Raw genomic sequence first — 13345 nt, 5'->3', positions numbered from 1 at the left:
ACGAGGGAATATATCATTGTTATTTCTGATCCTTACTTTGCTAATGTTTCCAAGTAATGAGAGATGACACTAAGAAGTAGATTTCTTAAACTTTGAAGGTAAATACTTCAGTGCGTCAAAACTGGGGTTGAAAAAGATGGACCACCCTGTTGTTGTGGATGCGTTTTTGTTTTCGTAAGGTGCTATAAATCGCTTAGATCTTCGAGAAAGCATATGGTTTTAGAGACGATTAAAACTGTGTTGCTAACGTACACCTTAAAAAAGGGGAGTGAAAGAGTTATCGACATAAAATGAATGCCGTAAAGGAAAAAAATTAGAAATTTAGAGAGACACGAGATGGACAACAAAGACGATACTGATAAAACTTAGTATTTACATTGTTGCAGGACCAAATCTGTATGAAAACAGAAGTTGGAATGATGTAATTGTAAAGTTCAAAAACAGAATATACAAAGTTTGTAGTAACTGACATTGCGTTTGTCATACGACAAACTACGGAATCAATTCAGTTGTCGGCAAATCGCAAGATACAATAACGCAGAAGGAAAGTAGATCGAAAAACTTGCAAGCAACCATTTACAGCTTGCATCAATGAAAATTAGAAAATTCTTGACTAGAATTATGAATGTAGCACTTGCAAGCAGTCATTTACAATAATGCAGAAGGAAAGTAGCACTTACAAACTGCCACGTACAATTTGCATCAATGAAAATACAATATACATTGATAGAATTATGAAAGTATCATTTGCAAGCAGCCATTTACAATAATGCATCATAGAAGATTAGGAAATACACGCATATAATTATTTCGGTAATCCCCCTCCATATATGCCTGCCATATTTCCGACAACGTGTGTGTCCGATTTAGATTTTTAACGTAGCTTTAAAATAAATTCAGTCATATCGCTACGATGCCTGCAATGTGGCAGTTTATAGTGATGTCTAGCACTGGGGCATCATGCTGCAGACATGTAGCATGATGTTCCACCCAGACACATTATCCTGACACCAGGCCGAACAGTCCTAAAACTAACCTCTTAATACTGTGCGACTAGCGAGGCTGCTGTTAGTACCTTTTTTGTAAGTCTTTGGTATGATGTGGCCGGGGATCAAACCCACGATCTCCCGCATCCGAGGCGGGCGCTCTAACCACTAGGCCACTGGAGCGGTTCGACAACGCAAGCTTTCAATTTCTAGGTTATCCTTGTCCTTTGACGATAAGTGAACAATTAAGAAAACAAAGTCGTAATTACAAAATTTCTAAGTGCAAAAATCGTAATGTAGTTGAAGAGGATTTAGATAATATATAGTTGTAAGTACGAATTACTGAGTTGTAAGTAAGGGGCTGTAAGTCGCTTCTTCTTCTTCTGTACATTCGCCTCCTGTTCCACATGAAACTTTGAGAAAAGTATTTGAATAAAAATAAAAAACCTAGGTTCCACCGAGATTTGAACTCGGATTGCTGGATTCAAAGTCCAGAGTGCTAACCATTACACCATGGAACCTATAGGTTACAACGGGTCATCTTCTCAAAACTTATTAGTAGGTTGTAGTATATGCGCATTCTTTACTGTTTTGCTAAAACATGTGCATGAGGTAGTAGGAGCGAGGCGATAATACTCAATAGGAAGAGAGCTATTCCAGTATCCAATGGCAAGGACATGGGCAAACCGCAATATGTATGTGTGTGACGGGTTCGCACACGCTGGCTGCTGAATGGAAAAGTAAAAATAAATATACACACATTTGGCGGGAAACGCTTTACAACGCAGGTTTGTTCTTTTCCTATCACCATCATATACATGAATCAGAGGAATAATTTAGCGGTGAGTACCTTGTGGACACCAACTTTTGGTGTCCGCAATATAAAATGTTTCCATCAAGAAGGTTTATGCTTTGAATCCGTGTCCATAACGCATTAAATTGGAATACACAGAGTGGGGGGGGGGGGAGAGAGAGAGAGAGAGAGAGAGAGAGAACAACTATAAAAGAAAAAGATCATATTTGTATAACAACAATGTGATCGTAAAGTGTACCTCTTAACACTTTGCACATTAGTGACATTTATAATAAATGTGTACGAATACAGTTTCTAAGGTATCGAGTGCTGGTCAGTATCAGTGTTGTCATGGTAGAGGTCACATTATAGAAAAGGGATTCGCTATTTAAAATCGATATCGACTAATATATGCATATATTGATAATGAAACACATATAGTGCAGTGTAATTGACTCCTCGCCTAGAAAAGTGAGAAAGAGGTAACGGTCCGCAGCCAATATCAAGACATAAAGGAAATGTGTTTACGTTGCGCAATTCTTTAATTGCAATTAATAAATCAAAGTCGAAATTACAAGATATCTTTGTTTTCAAATCGTAATGTAGTTGCAAAGAATTTGCGAGATTCCCCTTTTTAAGTGCGAATTATTGAATTGTCAGCAAGGAGCACTAGGTTGCAACTCTATTGCGAAACTAGATTCATATTTCGCACTAACCCATTTCCAAGCAATACTGTATGTCGTTAAATAGGTACATACAATGTATCCTCTCATACTCGCTTCTACTATTGTACATTTGTCTTCTGTTCGACATAAAACTTTAAGAAAAGGTATTTTTAGGATTGAAAAGATAAACTTAGGTTCCACCGAGATTTGAACTGGATTGCTGGATTCAGAGTCCAGAGTGCTAACCATTACACCATGGAACCTATCGATGATACAGGGTCATATTCCAAAAACATGTTAGGAGGTAGTAATATATCAGTATTATATCAGCTTACCGTTGGACTCCCTTGTGTTCATTTATATTACCGATAAGGTGCATTCATGTTGTCAGAGATTTCGTCTTACTTTATTGATAAAACGTTACACTCCTGTAATACATACAAACATACACACACACACACAGATGAATATGTATATATATATATATATATATATATATATATATATATATATATATATATATATATATATATATATATATATATGAAAATAATAAAAGTGTATATGAAGATTAAAAGTGAAATGCCTAAAAGATTAGTACTATTACGTTCGAGTGGAATGTATGTTAAATTAGTAAGATACATTGAAATATCTTAAAGTGATTAAATAAAATGAAATTATGCTGGCTAATTTAAAATCAAGTTATAAAGTTCACTTATGACTATCAGGCTAAATTTAGGCAGATCAATACTCTATATATAAATAATGATATAGTATGTTTTTCCCGAGATTTTAAAGTTCTAAATATGTCATCATTTAACCATCAAGGCGATATTTCTTCTATATTCCTGTCTACGTGAAAACCTCAGAGTCTGGGACTCTGTCTTGAAATCATATCCAGATGAGTTTCTTTAGGAAGCCCATTGAAAATGACATTATTTTATTGATGGAATTTAAGTCCTTTTACCGTCTTGAGTTTGGAACACTCATTACTAAAATTCGCACCTGACTCTTTGGTGCGGAATTGAAAGCACATGTTTCAAACACATACTGGTCCAGAAAATGCCGCGGCTCATATCCTTTCATCTGCACAAAAGCTGACATCCAGATTTCATCTATACCGATAAATATAGGTTTCATCTATACTTATAAATGTAGGTTTGATTATGAGCACTCACAATCTTTAAGTTGTTGAATTTTAAATATCATGGTGTTTACATAGGTTTACTATGGGAACTGAATTAGTACCGTGAGTTCTGTGGACTGAACACATTTGCTCGTGAGATGCCACAGGCCACTCTTGCTTTGGCAATTCTGGCATTTGTCTCATCATCGCTTTGGACTGCACGCGACTGCTACTGCCAAGACAGGTGATCTTGTCCACTGCCAGGTGGGTTTGGCCATTCACGGTGATGGTATCCTCTTGGTAACCAAAACAATAATTTCCTTTAACTTCGTCTTCGGCTGTAGTCTCCTCAGATTGAAAAACAATCCGGCCCACCGGCATCTGATATCGATATCATTGTCCTTACAGTATGGAGCGCTGGGCGATATCGGTACCGTAATGGCAAAAGATCACGTGATAACCAGCAGGCCGCGCCTTTTAAATTCTCAATTTCGAGGTCAATCCTATTGATCACACCTTGGAATATATGCCGATAACTGCAGTCGGATCACCTCACCTGTTTGCGAAAGAAGGATTGTCCGAAAAATTGCGAATGCATCTAACTACTTTTTCATTCGTAAGCTCTAGGTCAATCGTACAGTCATTATCTTCGTAGAAACTGTCGAGGTAGTCCGAATAGATCAGGGTTTATTTGTTGTTTCGGAGACATTTTCAGCGAACAAAATTAAACATTTTTTGTAAATTACTGCGAAGACTTGAAAAATCCGAGGAAATATGGAAAGGTCGTTGAAAAATCCAATGACGTATGGTGAGGTCGATGAAAAATCCAAGGGCGTACGGAAATTTCTTTGAAAAATCCAAGGGCTATGGAAAGGTCTATATATGTATCAATAAACAACCATGTACAGCGATTAACTGACACTTACATAGAGACAGAGCTGATGATCCTCCGACAATATGAAGAAATTGTCATACTTCATTTTAGCTTCGAGCTTGTTTTATTTTGAATTTGTAACTCAACAATTGTGACAATTTATTCATACTTTGTTGAACTAACCGGTTTTCAAACTATGTTGTATGACGAAATAGACACACATAGGGATCATATTCGCTTCAATTTGCATACACCCACCTCATCTTTCGCATTAGGATTTACAAAACTAAAATAAAGTCTTTAAATTAATGTAAATAAGAAAGAACTTAAAATAATATTCAAGGTTCCACCGAGATTTGAACTCGGATCGCTGGATTCAAAGTCCAGAGTGCTAGCCATTACACCATGGAACCATTGTAGCATGTGTCGACAAGACACTTGTAAAAAGTGTCTCCACTGTTCTACGCCAAGTTCTGACAGCGGCCATTTAGTGGCCATGTTCTGATGACTTATGTTATTAGCAAAATCGCTAATTTTACCAGCCAACTAGATGAAGTCTTACACCTTCGCGTTTCGGAGACTGTGCGGTGTGCTAAAGATCGTCGTGGTGGGCCGAAAGATTGGAAATTTAAAATTTCTGAAAGCTGCATTTCCACTGGCTAATTCCAAAATTAGTAGAATATGACCTCTTAGCGGTCGCTCTCAGATCTTCACGTTAAGACAGAGGAGATTTGAATTTAATCAGATTGCCCCAGGCTTGTATCTATCAGTGTACATAGTTGCCTTATCTTATGTATACAGGAAGTGTAACTATGCAGTGGGAACACGTCACGAGTTGTAATTATATTGACACTAAATATGAAAAGAACTGTTACCCGACTGGGAATATTCTTATTCAATTTTTAGAAGGCAAATGAAGTACCTTTGTTGTTTAAGGTATAAAGTACATTCTGATTAACTTTTGTAAAAGAAACATCAAAGAAAACGCTGAATGTGGCTCTAAATTAATTGATTATGATAATGGTATCGATTCACATCTGAGAAGTGTAGATACATGTTCATTATTAGAATTTAGATAAAACTAAACAATGTTACATGTAACTGAGACATGTGAGTCTTTAGTGTAGTTTCCAAATTTCACCCAGTAATACATACTAATCATCTGTAAACAATATTCTCTTATACATAGTTTTTTATATTTCTTCTATGAAATCCTCTAGTAGTACGGAAAAGGTCTCTTGTCTCATTCAATAACCTATGGGTCCCCGGACACCCATTCTGGCCTCTAACCCTTTGATAAGCTATCCACCACGCGACATATAGATGTTTGGATACTTTTTCTTGATTTTTCTATGACGTCCATATGGCTTTTCGGATGTCTTCCCTGCTCTCATACGTAGAACCCTTGAGTTGGATCTGTATTCAATATATACACTGTACAAAAATGCTCACTTTTCGGAGAATTTATTTTGCGGGCAATAAAGAAAGTTCCTTGCTCTTGCTATGAGCAAAAACCCATGAAAATGTTTATATTTTATTTGCTAATTAGTTATATCTGATACACTGACCCTCACAAAACTATTTTATTTATGAACCTGAGATGAAATTCTACATTTGGCCTCTTTCCCTAATGTAATTGTGCCTTCGAACAATGGACAAGGTATATTCCATAATTTAGATGTCTTAATCACTCAGCAAAGAGAGGGAGAGAGAGAGAGAGAGAGAGAGATTCACAAGTAAGTTAGTTTCTTCACAGAATAATAGAAACCACTAGCCAATTTCTGACTGCAGTTGTAAGATATCTGAGCAGAAAGTAACAGCTACTTTATAAGTATGCAAGTCAGTTTAATGTGAGTTATAGGCCACCAAGTAGTATTCCTCAGAGAAGATACAAGTCTCGGTTTTAAAAATTAAAGCCACACAAGTACCAGTTTATTACTTTGTGAAAAATGGGTTCATTATGAGAAAATGGCGGCAACCGATGCACCTGCTGGTGAAAGTGTTGTTCCGAAGGCATATGGACAGGACATGCATAGTATAGCCCATAAAACCCCTTAAGCTGGTCATTTGGTGTCAGTAAGACTTATCACAAGATCCTGAATCGTTTTTATTTGCTGAAAATTAAAGTGATGTTTTTAAGTACCTTAGCTCATCTTACACTTGTCAAATGGTAGGAAATCCCAATCAGAAGATATCTAAGGCACATCTGCAACCTATTCCTGCATTTGACCATTTGACAAGCCATCTAATAGAAAAATGGTAGACTCTCGGTTCTTTACCTAACACAAAGTCAAGCAAGCAACACTTGTTGACCATAATGTATGCGTCCTCAAGCTTTTCATAGCCAATTCCTTTAAAGAATATTCAAGCAAAACGTGTTCTAAAAGTTTAGGCAATGTTTTAACACTTGTTTGCCTCCCCAAATCTGTCCAGCAAATTTTATGTTTGATTATTTCCAAGAACGTATGCAGGAAGTAGACATTCAGTAGTTTAATTTTTGTATCTGTCACCCTGAAAGTAATGGGGCTAGCTCAAGACTGTCCGAAAACTCTCTCACCTACCCAGGATACATGTATACCATTATATTGAATCAAACCTTATAAAAGACAGTGATCAGTAAAATCCTGGATTGTATAATTATCGAGTAAGATCAGGAGAGTTTTTTAAAATATATAGTGTATCCCATATTGGTAATTATCACCAAATAAAAGATGCCATGACTACCCTAGGACAGCAAAAGACTGTCCCAAAACAACCTCAACTACCCATGATACATGTAGGCGATTAAATAGAACAAAACCAAATAAAAAGACAGCGATCTGTAAAATTCTACCCTGTATAATTATCGAGCAAGATCATTAGAGTTTATTCTTTTGTTGATACTTGCTGAAGACTGTCCCAAAACAAACTCATCGACCGCAACATTCATATTTCAAAATATCTTTAAAGCTTCTTTCTTAAATCTTTAATATGACAAAGAGCAGCTGAATAATTACATCCTAAGAGTCCTATCTTTATATTTGCAAAATTCTTGAACCAAATTATTAATTTTAATTGGTTTGATAATGGCAAGAATTACAAAAAATAAAAGTAAAATCTCCTGTAAAATCTTTTGTCTCTGATTATTTTCAGTTTTAGAGACAAATGTTTTAATGGATGCAAAGTAGTTTTAAAGCTGTTTTTTGTTTTTGTTTTTTATATATATAAATACATTCAAAGGTTAAGGTTCCGTACATTAACAATGCAAATTAAGTATTTGGGAACAACTGTACACTAAATCCAATACTTCTAATCGCAAGTAAATACTTTTATCATGATACGAACATGATTTTCCACAGTTTGATTATTTGGGGTTTTTTTTTGCGGCAAAATATGTTCCAAAATGAAGATCATGATAAGAATAATAACACCTGTAAGGAATGATTAATTGTTTTTAATGTCATTTTACCTATAAACTTTTTTATGTGCTATTGATGTTGATCTGAATTATTTTATTTTCGCGGGAGCTTATGTACAATATTATCACAGGAAAAGAAAGACGTCTGTGAGGTGCGTCAAAATGGGTGACGTACAATACAATCCTTACAACCAGGGTTCGTCCGATGAATACTCGTTAAGAAGATTACGAGGGAATATATCATTGTCATTTCTGATCCTTACTTTGCTAAAATAACTAATGTTTCCAAGTAATGAGAGATGACACTAAGAAGTAGATTTCTTAAACTTTGAAGGTAAATACTTCAGTGCGTCAAAACTGGGTTTGAAAAAGATGGACCACCCTGTTGTAGTGTATGCGTTTTTGTTCTCGTAAGGTGCTATAAATCGCTTAGATCTTCGAGAAAGCATATGGTTTTAGAGACGATTAAAACTGTGTTGGTAATGTACACCTCAAAAAAGGGGAGTGAAAGAGTTATCGACATAAAATGAATGCCGTAAAGGAAAAAATTTAGAAATTTAGAGAGACACGAGATGGACGACAAAGACGATACTGATAAAACTTAGTATTTACATTGTTGCAGGACCAGATAGGTATAAAAACAGCAGTTGGAATGATGTAATTGTAAAGTTCAGAAACAGAATATACAAAGTTTGTAGTAACTGACATTGCGTTTGTCATACGACAAATTACGGAATCGATTCAGTTGTGGCAAATCGCAAGATAAAATAACGCAGAAGGAAAGTTGATCGAAAAACTTGCAAGCAACCATTTACAGCTTGCATCAATGAAAATTAGAAAATTCTTGACTAGAATTATGAATGTAGCACTTGCAAGCAGTCATTTACAATAATGCAGAAGGAAAGTAGCACTTACAAACTGCCACGTACAATTTGCATCAATGAAAATACAATATACATTGATAGAATTATGAAAGTAGCACTTGCAAGCAGCCATTTACAATAATGCATCATGGAAGATTAGGAAATACACGCATATAATTATTTCGGTAATCCACCTCCATATATGCCTGCCATATTTCCGACAACGTGTGTGTCCGATTTAGATTTTTAACGTAGCTTTAAAATAAATTCAGTCATATCGCTACGATTCCTGCAATGTGGCAGTTTATAGTGATGTCTAGCACTGGGGCATCATGCTGCAGACATGTAGCATGATGTACCACACAGACACATTATCCTGACACCAGGCCGACCAGTCCTAAAACTAACCTCTTAATGCTGTGCGCCTAGCGAGGTAGCTGTTAGTACCATTTTTGTAAGTCTTTGGCATGACTCGGCCGGGGATCAAACCCACGATCTCCCACATCCAAGGCGGGCGCTCTAACCACTAGGCCACTGGAGCGGTCCGACAACGCAAGCTTTCAATTTCTAGGTTATCTTTGTCCTTTGACGGTAAGTGAAAAATTAAGAAAACAAAGTCGTAATTACAAAATTTCTAAGTGCAAAAATTGTAATGTTGTTGAAGAGGATTTAGGTAATATATAGTTGTAAGTACGAATTACTGAGTTGTAAGCAAGGGGCTGTAAGTCGCTTCTTCTTCTTCTGTACATTCGCCTCCTGTTCCACATGAAACTTTGAGAAAAGTATTTGAATAAAAAAAAAAAAACCTAGGTTCCACCGAGATTTGAACTCGGATTGCTGGATTCAAAGTCCAGAGTGCTAACCATTACACCATGGAACCTATCGGTTACAACGGGTCATCTTCTCAAAACTTATTAGTAGGTTGTAGTATATGCGTATTCTTTACTGTTTTGCTAAAACATGTGCATGAGGTAATAGGAGCGAGGCGATAATACTCAATAGGAAGAGAGCTATTCCAGTATCCAATGGCAATGACATGCGCAAATCGCAATATGTCTGTGTGTGACGGGTTCGCACACACTGGCTGCTGAATGGAAAAGTAAAAATAAATATACACACATTTGGCGGGAAACGCTTTCCAACGCAGGTTTATTCGTTTCCTATCACCATCATATACGTGAATCAGAGGAATAATTTAGCGGTGAGTACCCTGTGGACACCAACTTTTGGTGTCCGCAATATAAAATGTTTCCATCAAGAAGGTTTATGCTTTGAATCCGTGTCCATAACGCATTAAATTGGAATACACAGAGTGGGAGAGAGAGAGAGAGAGAGAGAGAGAGAGAGAGAGAGAGAGAGAGAGAGAGAGAGAGAGAGAGAGAGAGAGAGAGAGAGTGAGAGAGAGAATAACCTATAAAAGAAAAAGATCATATTTGTATAACAACAATGTGATCGTAAAGTGTACCTCTTATCACTTTGCACATTAGTGACATTTATAATAAATGTGTACGAATACAGTTTCTAAGGTATCGAGTGCTGGTCAGTATCAGTGTTGTCATGGTAGAGGTCACGTTATAGAAAAGGGATTCGCTATTTAAAATTGATATCGACTAATATATGCATATATTCATAATGAAACACATATAGTGCAGTGTAATTGACTCCTCGCGGAGAAAAGTGAGAAGAGGTAACGGTCCGCAGCCAATATCAAGACATAAAGGAAATGTGTTTACGTTGCGCAATTCTTTAATTGCAATTAATAAATCAAGGTCGAAATTACAAGATATCTTTGTTTTCAAATCGTAATGTAGTTGCAAAGAATTTGCGAGATTCCCCTTTTTAAGTGCGAATTATTGAATTGTCAGCAAGGAGCACTAGGTTGCAACTCTATTGCGAAACTAGATTCATATTTCGCACTAACCCATTTCCAAGCAATACTGTATGTCGTTAAATAGGTACATACAATGTATCCTCTCATACTCGCTTCTACTATTGTACATTTGTCTTCTGTTCGACATAAAACTTTAAGAAAAGGTATTTTTAGGATTAAAAAGATAAACTTAGGTTCCACCGAGATTTGAACTCGGATTGCTGGATTCAGAGTCCAGAGTGCTAACCATTACACCATGGAACCTATCGATGACACAGGGTCATATTCCAAAAACATGTTAGGAGGTAGTAATATATCAGTATTATATCAGCTTACCGTTGGACTCCCTTGTGTTCATTTATATTACCGATAAGGTGCATTCATGTTGTCAGAGATTTCGTCTTACTTTATTGATAAAACGTTACACTCCTGTAATACACACAAACAAACACACACACACAGATGAATATGTATATATATATATATATATATATATATATATATATATATATATATATATATATATATATATATATATATATATATATATATATATATATATATATATATATATTTATATGAAAATAATAAAAGTGTATATGAAGATTAAATGTGAAATGCCTAAAAGATTAGTACTATTACGTTCGAGTGGAATGTATATTAAATTAGTAAGATACATTGAAATATCTTAAAGTGATTAAATAAAATGAAATTATGCTGGCTAATTTAAAATCAAGTTATAAAGTTCACTTATGACTATCAGGCTAAATTTAGGCAGATCAATACTCTATATATAAATAATGATATAGTATGTTTTTCCCGAGATTTTAAAGTTCTAAATATGTAACCATCAAGGCGATATTTCTTCTATATTCCTGTCTACGTGAAAACCTCAGAGTCTGGGACTCTGTCTTGAAATCATATCCAGATGAGTTTCTTTAGGAAGCCCATTGAAAATGACATTATTTTATTGATGGAATTTAAGTCCTTTTACCGTCTTGAGTTTGGAACACTCATTACTAAAATTCGCACCTGACTCTTTGGTGCGGAATTGAAAGCACATGTTTCAAACACATACTGGTCCAGAAAATGCCGCGGCTCATATCCTTTCATCTGCACAAAAGCTGACATCCAGATTTCATCTATACCGATAAATATAGGTTTCATCTATACTTATAAATGTAGGTTTGATTATGAGCACTCACAATCTTTAAGTTGTTGAATTTTAAATATCATGGTGTTTACATAGGTTTACTATGGGAACTGAATTAGTACCGTGAGTTTTGTGGACTGAACACATTTGCTCGTGAGATGCCACAGGCCACTCTTGCTTTGGCAATTCTGGCATTTGTCTCATCATCGCTTTGGACTGCACGCGACTGCTACTGCCAAGACAGGTGATCTTGTCCACTGCTAGGTGGGTTTGGCCATTCACGGTGATGGTATCCTCTTGGTAACCAAAACAATAATTTCCTTTAACTTCGTCTTCGGCTGTAGTCTCCTCAGATTGAAAAACAATCCGGCCCACCGGCATCTGATATCGATATCATTGTCCTTACAGTATGGAGCGCTGGGCGATATCGGTACCGTAATGGCAAAAGATCACGTGATAACCAGCAGGCCGCGCCTTTTAAATTCTCAATTTCGAGGTCAATCCTATTGATCACACCTTGGAATATATGCCGATAACTGCAGTCGGATCACCTCACCTGTTTGCGAAAGAAGGATTGTCCGAAAAATTGCGAATGCATCTAACTACTTTTCATTCGTAAGCTCTAGGTCAATCGTACAGTCATTATCTTCGTAGAAACTGTCGAGGTAGTCCGAATAGATCAGGGTTTATTTGTTGTTTCGGAGACATTTTCAGCGAACAAAATTAAACATTTTTTGTAAATTACTGCGAAGACTTGAAAAATCCGAGGAAATATGGAAAGGTCGTTGAAAAATCCAATGACGTATGGTGAGGTCGTTGAAAAATCCAAGGGCGTACGGAAATTTCTTTGAAAAATCCAAGGGCTATGGAAAGGTCTATATATGTATGAACAAACAACCATGTACAGCGATTAACTGACACTTACATAGAGACAGAGCTGATGATCCTCCGACAATATGAAGAAATTGTCATACTTCATTTTAGCATCGAGCTTGTTTTATTTTTAATTTGTAGCTCAACAATTGTGACAATTTATTCATACTTTGTTGAACTAACCGGTTTTCAAACTATGTTGTATGACGAAATAGACACACATAGGGATCATATTCGCTTCAATTTGCATACACCCACCTCATCTTTCGCATTAGGATTTACAAAAATAAAATAAAGTCTTTAAATTAATGTAAATAAGAAAGAACTTAAAATAATATTCAAGGTTCCACCGAGATTTGAACTCGGATCGCTGGATTCAAAGTCCAGAGTGCTAACCATTACACCATGGAACCATTGTAGCATGTGTCGACAAGACACTTGTAAAAAGTGTCTCCACTGTTCTAGGCCAAGTTCTGACAGCGGCCATTTAGGGGCCATGTTCTGATGACTTATGTTATTAGCAAAATCGCTAATTTTACCAGCCAACCAGATGAAGTCTTACACCTTCGCGTTTCGGAGACTGTGCGGTGTGCTAAAGATCGTCGTGGTGGGCCGAAAGATTGGAAATTTAAAATTTCTGAAAGCTGCATTTCCATTGGCTAATTCCAAAATTAGTAGAATATGACCTCTTAGAGGTCGCTCTCAGATCTTCACGTCAGACAGAGGAGATTTGAATTTAATCAGA

General features: G+C 36.2%; 4 non-coding genes across 4 annotated transcripts; all 4 read right to left on the bottom strand.

The window, feature by feature from the left end:
• Positions 1-1435: 1435 nt before the first annotated feature.
• Positions 1436-1507, bottom strand: Trnaq-uug (transfer RNA glutamine (anticodon UUG)). Its single transcript has one exon. It is a non-coding gene; the product is annotated as a tRNA-Gln (tRNA).
• Positions 1508-9512: 8005 nt separating this feature from the next.
• Positions 9513-9584, bottom strand: Trnaq-uug (transfer RNA glutamine (anticodon UUG)). The gene has a single exon. It is a non-coding gene; the product is annotated as a tRNA-Gln (tRNA).
• Positions 9585-10766: 1182 nt separating this feature from the next.
• On the bottom strand, positions 10767-10838 carry Trnaq-cug (transfer RNA glutamine (anticodon CUG)). The gene has a single exon. It is a non-coding gene; the product is annotated as a tRNA-Gln (tRNA).
• A 2103-nt stretch (positions 10839-12941) lies between these two features.
• Positions 12942-13013, bottom strand: Trnaq-uug (transfer RNA glutamine (anticodon UUG)). Its single transcript has one exon. It is a non-coding gene; the product is annotated as a tRNA-Gln (tRNA).
• Positions 13014-13345: the final 332 nt, after the last annotated feature.

Source organism: Sinohyriopsis cumingii, chromosome 17 (genome assembly GCF_028554795.1).
Source record: "Sinohyriopsis cumingii isolate HCF-2022 chromosome 17, ASM2855479v2, whole genome shotgun sequence".
In the NCBI taxonomy this organism is placed as follows: domain Eukaryota; kingdom Metazoa; phylum Mollusca; class Bivalvia; order Unionida; family Unionidae; genus Sinohyriopsis; species Sinohyriopsis cumingii.
This window is presented reverse-complemented; position numbering and strand designations above follow the sequence as displayed.